This window comes from Carcharhinus amblyrhynchos, chromosome 7 (assembly GCF_965287045.1).
Source record: "Carcharhinus amblyrhynchos chromosome 7, sCarAmb.v2.hapA, whole genome shotgun sequence".
NCBI classification, from domain to species: domain Eukaryota; kingdom Metazoa; phylum Chordata; class Chondrichthyes; order Carcharhiniformes; family Carcharhinidae; genus Carcharhinus; species Carcharhinus amblyrhynchos.
Window position 1 is genome coordinate 9844196 of NC_137330.1, and position 7146 is coordinate 9851341.

The 7146-nt window shown below is 43.7% G+C and overlaps 1 non-coding gene across 1 annotated transcript; it reads right to left on the reverse strand.

Annotated features, from left to right (window-relative positions):
• Positions 1–6476: 6476 nt before the first annotated feature.
• LOC145345790 (U2 spliceosomal RNA) lies at positions 6477–6675 on the reverse strand. Its single transcript, XR_013887174.1, has one exon. It is a non-coding gene; the product is annotated as a U2 spliceosomal RNA (small nuclear RNA).
• Positions 6676–7146: the final 471 nt, after the last annotated feature.

A 7146-nucleotide genomic window follows, 5' to 3' on the forward strand; every position in this document is an offset into this window, starting at 1 on the left:
GATATCATAGATCCTACAATACAGAAGGAGGCCATTGGGCCCATCAAGTCTGCACTGACCATAATTCTACCCAGGCCCTATTCCCCGTAACGCCATGCATTTACTCCAGCTAGTTCCCCTGAAACAAAGGAGCAATTTAGCATAGCCAATCCGCTTAACCCGCACATCTTTGGAGTGTGGAAAGAAACTGGAGCACTTGGAGGAAACCCACGCAGACACAAGGAGAACGTGCAGACTTCTCACAGACAGTGACCCAAACCGGGAATTGAACCTGGGTCCCTGGCCCTGAGAGGCAGTAGTGCTAACCACTGTGTTGCCTCCTTAAAATTGAGAGGAGCATTACATGAACCATCTGAAAATCTCCAGGATTGATACCTGAGTGGATGTTGAAGTTCTCAGGAGCTTTCATTGTTAAATCAGAGGCTAATACTCTTATCACATCAAAGTACACAAGAGCTCTAATCATTCAAAGCAAACATACAAACATTTGAATTAGGAGCAAAGAGTAGGTCACTCAGTGGCTCGAGCCTGCTCCACTGTTCGATAAGATCATGACTGATCTGCTTATCAGTCATTCATATTCCCACGTACCCCTGATAACTTTTCAACTCCATGTTAATTGAGAATTTATCTCGCTCTGCCTTAAAATATTCAAGGACTCTGTTTAGAATCATAGAAACCCTACAGTGCAGAAAGAGGCCACTGGCCCATTGAGTCTGCATTGACCACAATGCCACCCAGGCCCTACCCCATGTCCCTACATATTTACCCACTAATCCCTCTAACCTACACATCTCAGGACATTAAGGGGCAATTTTTAGCACGGCCAATCAATGTAACCTAAGCAATCAATCTGCTTCTAATGCTTTTTGAGGAAGAGAGTTCTGGAGACTCACGACCCTCTGAGGAAACATATCTCCTCTTTAAATTGGGTGACCTCTTATTTTTAAACAGTGACCCCCGGTTCTAGATTCTCCTAGGAGATGAAACATCCTCACCACATCTACCCTGCCAATACTCCTCAGGATCTTAAAATTTTTGCTCAAATCACCTCTTAACATTTAAGAATTTATTTATTAGTGTCACAAATCGGCTTATATTAGCACTGCAATGAAGTTACTGTGAAAATCCCCACACTTTGGCAGGTGTTCAGGTACACTGAGGGAATATTTAGCATAGCCAGTGCACTTAACCAGCACATCTTTTGGATTGTGGGAGGAAACCGGAGCACCCGGAGGAAACTTCATAGACATAGAACATAGAACATTACAGCGCAGAACAGGCCCTTCGGCCCACGATGTTGCGCCGACCAGTTAAAAAAAAACAATGACCCACTAATCTAAACCAATCCCTTTTCGTCCATAAACCTATCCACGGATCTCTTAAAGGCCCCCAAACTAGGCGCATTTACAACTGCAGCAGGCAGGGTATTCCAATCCCTCACCACCCTCTGGGTAAAGAAAGAACATGCAAACTCCACATAGACAGTGACCCAAGACCAGAATCGAACCCAGACCCCTGGCGCTGTGAGATAGCAGCACTAACCACTGTGCCACCATGCTGTGGATACACACCTAATCCCCTCCAACCTTTCCTTATAAGTCAATCCACTCATTCGTGGTATGTTGATTCTGCCTGATTGCCTTGAATTTTTTCAAGCATCCTGCTGTAACATTGTTAATAATAGCTTCTAATATTTTCCCTATGATAGATGTTAGGCTAAATGGCCAATAGTTTCTTGTTTTCTGCCTGCTTCCCATTTTAAATAAAGGAGTTACATTTGCTATCTTCAAGTCTAATGGAACCTTCCCTGAATCGGGGGAGCTTTGCAAATTTAAAACAAACACATCAACTATCTCATTAGTCACTTCTTTTAGAACCTCAGGATGAAGTTCATCTGGACCTGGGGATTTGTCAGCCTGCAATCCTGACAATTTGCTCAAAACCACTTCCCTGGTGTTTGTAATTTTCCTGAGTTCCTCCCTTCCATTTCCTGATTTAGAGTATTTTTGGGGTGTTACCAGTGTCCTCTATAGTGAAGACTGATACAAAGTACCTGTTTAATTCATCTGCCATAGCCAAAATTCCATTATCAATTCCTTTCTATAGGACCAGTGCTCACTTTAACTTTTCTTATTTAAATACTTATAGAAACTCTTACTCTCCATCTTTACATTATCAGCTGGCTTCTCTTGTACTCTAGTTTTTCCTTCCTTGTCAATCTTGCTAGTCATTCTTTGATGTTTTTTAATTTTCTGCCCAATCTTCTGACTTTGCGTAAGTATATGGCTTTTCTTTAAACCTTTGTGCTGAATTGAACCATACTTCAAGAAAGATGGAATTTAATTTATAAAACAACTTTCATGAGTTCAGAATGTCTCAAAAAACGTTAGAGTCAATGAAGTAGTTTTGAAACGTAGTAGCTATTATAGTGTAGAAAATGTTTAAGCCAATTTATGTACAATGAGCTCCCACAAGCTGCAATGCAACAAATGTAAGTGTTCACTGAAGGATAAATTTTCCTTCAAAGAGAACAAGAGGGAGAATTCCCACAGATCTCTGAAAGCAGAAGGGCATGTTAGTAGGGTGGTGAGAAAGGCAAATGGGACACTTGCCTTTATCAGCTAAAGCATAGATTACAAAAGCAGAGAGGCCATGTTGGAGTTGTATAGCACTTTGGTGAGGCCATAGCTAGAGCACTGTGTGCAGTTTTGGTCGCCACATTACAGGAGGGATGTGATTGCACTGGAGAGGGTGCAGAGGAGATTCACCAGGATGCTGCCTGGGATGGAACATTTACATTATGAAGAGAGGTTGGGTAGGCTTGGGTTGTTTTCATTGGAGCAGAGAATATTGAGGAGCGACCTGACTAAGGTGTACAAGATTATGAGGGACACAGTGGATAAGGGGCAGCTGTTCCCCTTAGTTGAAGGGTTAGTCACGAGGGGGCATAGGTTCAAGGTGAGGGGCAGGAGGATTGGCAGGGATGCAAGGAAAAACATTTTTACCCAGAGGGTGATGAGGGTCTGGAATGCGCTGCCTGGACAGGTGACAGAGACAGGTTGCCTCACATCCTTTAAAAAGTACCTGGATGGACACTTGGCACATCATAACATTCAGAGCTATGGGCTAAGTGTTGGCCATAGGGAATAAGTGGGAATTCAGGTGTCTCTAGTATGTCAGTGCAGACTCGATGGGCTGAAGGGCCTCTTCTGCACTGTGAGATTTTATGATTCTATAACTCAAAATATCTTCAAAATACCTGACCCCTAATGTCCACCCAAAAGAACAGGTATGCCCATTGTTTAAATATCTCATCCAAAAGATGACACCTCCCTAAACTGGGGTGTTAGCTTGGAATTTGTAAAGTTTCTAGAATTGAGTTTAAATCCGCACCTCTTGAAGGAGCAGACACAGGGAGAATGTGTGGACGGTGACCCAAGCTGGGAATGGAATCTGGGTCGCTGGCACTGTGAGGCAGCAGTGCTAACCACTGTGCCACCATGCCACCCCTGTGTATGTTTGCATTTGATTATTAATCTTAAGGTTTATCTTTGAAGAGCAGAAAAATAATACATTTTAAACTTGTTTTCTTACTCTCAGTTGCCTCAATAAGTGAAACCTAACACAGTGTGCAGATACATTCCAGTAGCTTTTAGTTTGTGTGATGGGAGGCAGAGTAACACAGACAGGGGATGGTGGGAGTTTCTTTGTCTTTTGCTGCCGTTTGTTTTTATAGGTACTTAACAAATACAAATGTGAATGATCACAGTCCGAGTAAGCCCGGGTAACATTTTTATTGCAGCTCGCAGATTGCTGTACAGCTTCAGAGTTACGTTGACACAAAAGCTGTCGAGGTTTCTCAGCCAATTCTCCCACGTATAAATCTAAGCAATGAATGAAGCCAACGCTTTCCAGCGATGTCTCTGGTCTGGGATTTGTTCAATGCATTGCGCCTGAACAATCAACTTTGAATCTGTGCAGTTTTAGCCATTAAACAAAATAAAACCAACTCGGACATCAGTCAGCTTCCAGTAACAAGGTCAGCGACCACTCAAGCAAAACCTGCACAAACACAAGAGCTGTTGGGGAGGATTTCATTGTTCAGGGAATAAATCGTTGCTCGAATTGAATTTAAGACAGCATCTCCCGTGCCGCTTTCCATTCATGAGACAGCGGTTTTGGGCGTTGCTCTGGTGTGAAGGCAGCACAGTGGTTAGCACTGCAGCCTTCCAGCGACAGGGATCTGGGTTTGATTCCCAGCTTGGGTCTGTGCGGAGTCTGTATGTTCTCCCCGTGTTCTTCCCACAGTAACTGCATTGCAGTGTTATAAGCCTACTTGTGACATTAATAAGTAAATAAACAGTGAAGTTATTGTGAAAAATCCCCTAGTCACTACACTCCTGCACTGAAAGACGTGCTGGTTAGGTAGATTGGCCGTGCTAAATTCTCCCTCAGGCCCTGGAGTGTGGAGACTAGGGGATTTTCGCAGTAACTTCACTGCAGTGTTAACGTAAGCCTACAGTAATAAATAAAAACTTTTTAAAAAGTGCATGCCTCAACTGTGATCAGATAGTGCCAGACTCTCACCAGGCAGCCCTTGCACACAGATTTGTCTGCATTCGTTTTAGGGCAAAGCAGCAATTTAAAAAGGTCTCACAACTCTACCGCACTCTCACTCACTCTCTACCATATCTTTTATGACCTCAGAATGGCTGGGAATTGGCACTGATCTCCTGGTGGCCAAAGAAAGCCTGCTGGGTGGTGTTAAGTTGCAATATCAGTGTGTGAAGGGAATGGACATGCAGACCAGACTTGCCATCTGTTTTGTATTTATTTTGTGCCATCTTCGATGTAGGTTACTGATACTGGCGTGCACAGGGCTGGGACCTGCAGCTGTGCCCTCAGTGCTTACCAAACGTTCACTCTGGCTAGCCACTGACTGGACACAGAAGCTTCCCAAAGTGTAACATTGTACTGCTGTGGTTCTGACTGCCCAGAGGAAGCTCCCATAATACCAGAAGGATCCAGTTCCAGTCAGGAGACTGAGAACAGTTCACAACTGGCGTTCCAGTAAAAATTGCCAGTTAATATTGCTGATGGTATCAGTAAAGCAGTTGCCAGTGCCGGTAATACTGGTGAGCCAGTTCGTAATGGGCCAAACGGGTTACTTTTCCAGTTTATTCACCGTTCTTTATATTCCACATATTTTTATTGTTTGGTGCATGTATTTGTCACATTTATTGCTGGGGGCAGACTTGCATCAAGGGCAGCACGGTGGCACAGTGGGTAGCACTGCTGCCTCACAGCGCCAGGGACCCGGGTTCGATTCCCAGCTTAGGTCATTGTCAGTGTGGAGTCTGCCCATTCTCCCCACGTCTGCGTGTGTTTCCTCCGGGTGCTCTGGTTTCCTCCCACGCTCCAAAAGATGTGCAGGTTAGGTGAATTGGCCATGATAAATTGCCCCTTAATGTCCAAAGACGTGCTAGTTAGGTGGATTGACCATGCTAAATTGCCCCTTGATGTGTAGTTTAGATGGATTGGCCATGCGAAATTGCCCCTTGATGTGTAGGTTAGATGGATTGGCCATGCTAAATTGCCCCTTGATGTGTGGGTTAGGTGGATTGGCCATGATAAATGTGTGGGATTATGGGGATAGGGTGGAGGGGAGGGCATAAGTGGGATTCTCTTTTGGAGAGTCAGTGCGGACTCATGGGCCAAATTTCTGCTCTGATTCTATGGATTTGCCTTCTATGAATTTCAATGAATAATTTGTATGTCAATAGTATCCTCTTCCAGTGTGCATTATGTGATTAAGCAGATTTGCTGTCAAAGCGCTCAGAATAAAAGTGCTTATAAATGAATGTGCAAATTCTAGTGAGAAAATTGCCTACTAGACAAAATTAAATTCAACATTAATCACAGGGTGAGAATAAACATAAAATGAAGGTTTTGGTAAAGGAGGTCAACGATAACTTTATTCCGAGATACAAAGAAGAAGGATAACTCATGCAGATCATGTTCCCAATGGCAGGGGGAGTCCAGAACTCATTGGGTCATAGTTTGAGGATAAGGGGTAAACCTTTTAGATCTGAGCCGAGGAGAAATTTCTTCACTCAGAGAGCAGTGAATGTGTGGAATTCACTACCACAGAAAGTAGCTGAAGCCAAAATGTTGTCTGATTTCAGGAAGAAGTTAGAAACGTAGAAACTTAGAAAATAAGTGCAGGAGTAACCCATTCGGCCCATCGAGCCTGCACCACAATTCAATATAATCATGGCTGACCATGTAATCTGAATATCCCACTTCCACTTTCTTTCCATAACCCTTGTTCCCAAGGGCCACGTCCAGCTGCCTCTTTTTTTGTTTTGTTTCTATTCCAATTCAATCAAATCAAGTCCAATTCAGAGTCTCAACAAGTTGAGACATTCCCGCTCCAGGCTGACAAGACAGGGCTCTCACTTCCTGCCTTGGGCTTGATCTACATGATCCAAGCTGATTGGAATAGGAGTACCTCCTCCTCCAAGGCTCGATCTTATTTGCATCTTAGCCAAAAGGCCCAGATGCCGCTTTCAAAAATTGCTTCAAATGAAGCTGAAATGTAACCTAATGACTTCAACCAAGTACAGCTTGTCAATACTACACTTGATCTTAGCCAAAAGGCCGAGAAGCTGCCTCTTGAACATACCTAACAACGGGAAGATATAGCTCTCGGAGTTAAAGGGATCAAGGGATATAGGAGGAAGTGGGGATCAGGATATTGAATTTGATGATCAGCCATGATCATAATGAATGGCTAAGGGCCTCCTCCTGCTTCTAGTTTCTATGTTTCAATACAAGTGCCACTAATAAACTTTAAAACATAATTAGTGGCTACTCTGTTGTGAATAGAATAAAATCCTTACAGCGCAGGAGACCATTCACCCATCAAATCTGTAATGACAACAATCCCACCCAGGCCCTATCCGCATAGCATAAGAACATATTTAGTCCACCTATTTCGTCCCCCTGACACTAAGGGTCAATTTATCATGGCCAATCTACCTAACCCGCACATCGTTGGAGTATGGGAGGAAATCGGCACACCCGGAGGAAACCTACACAGACATGGGGAGAATATGCAGACTCCACACAACTCCAGACCCA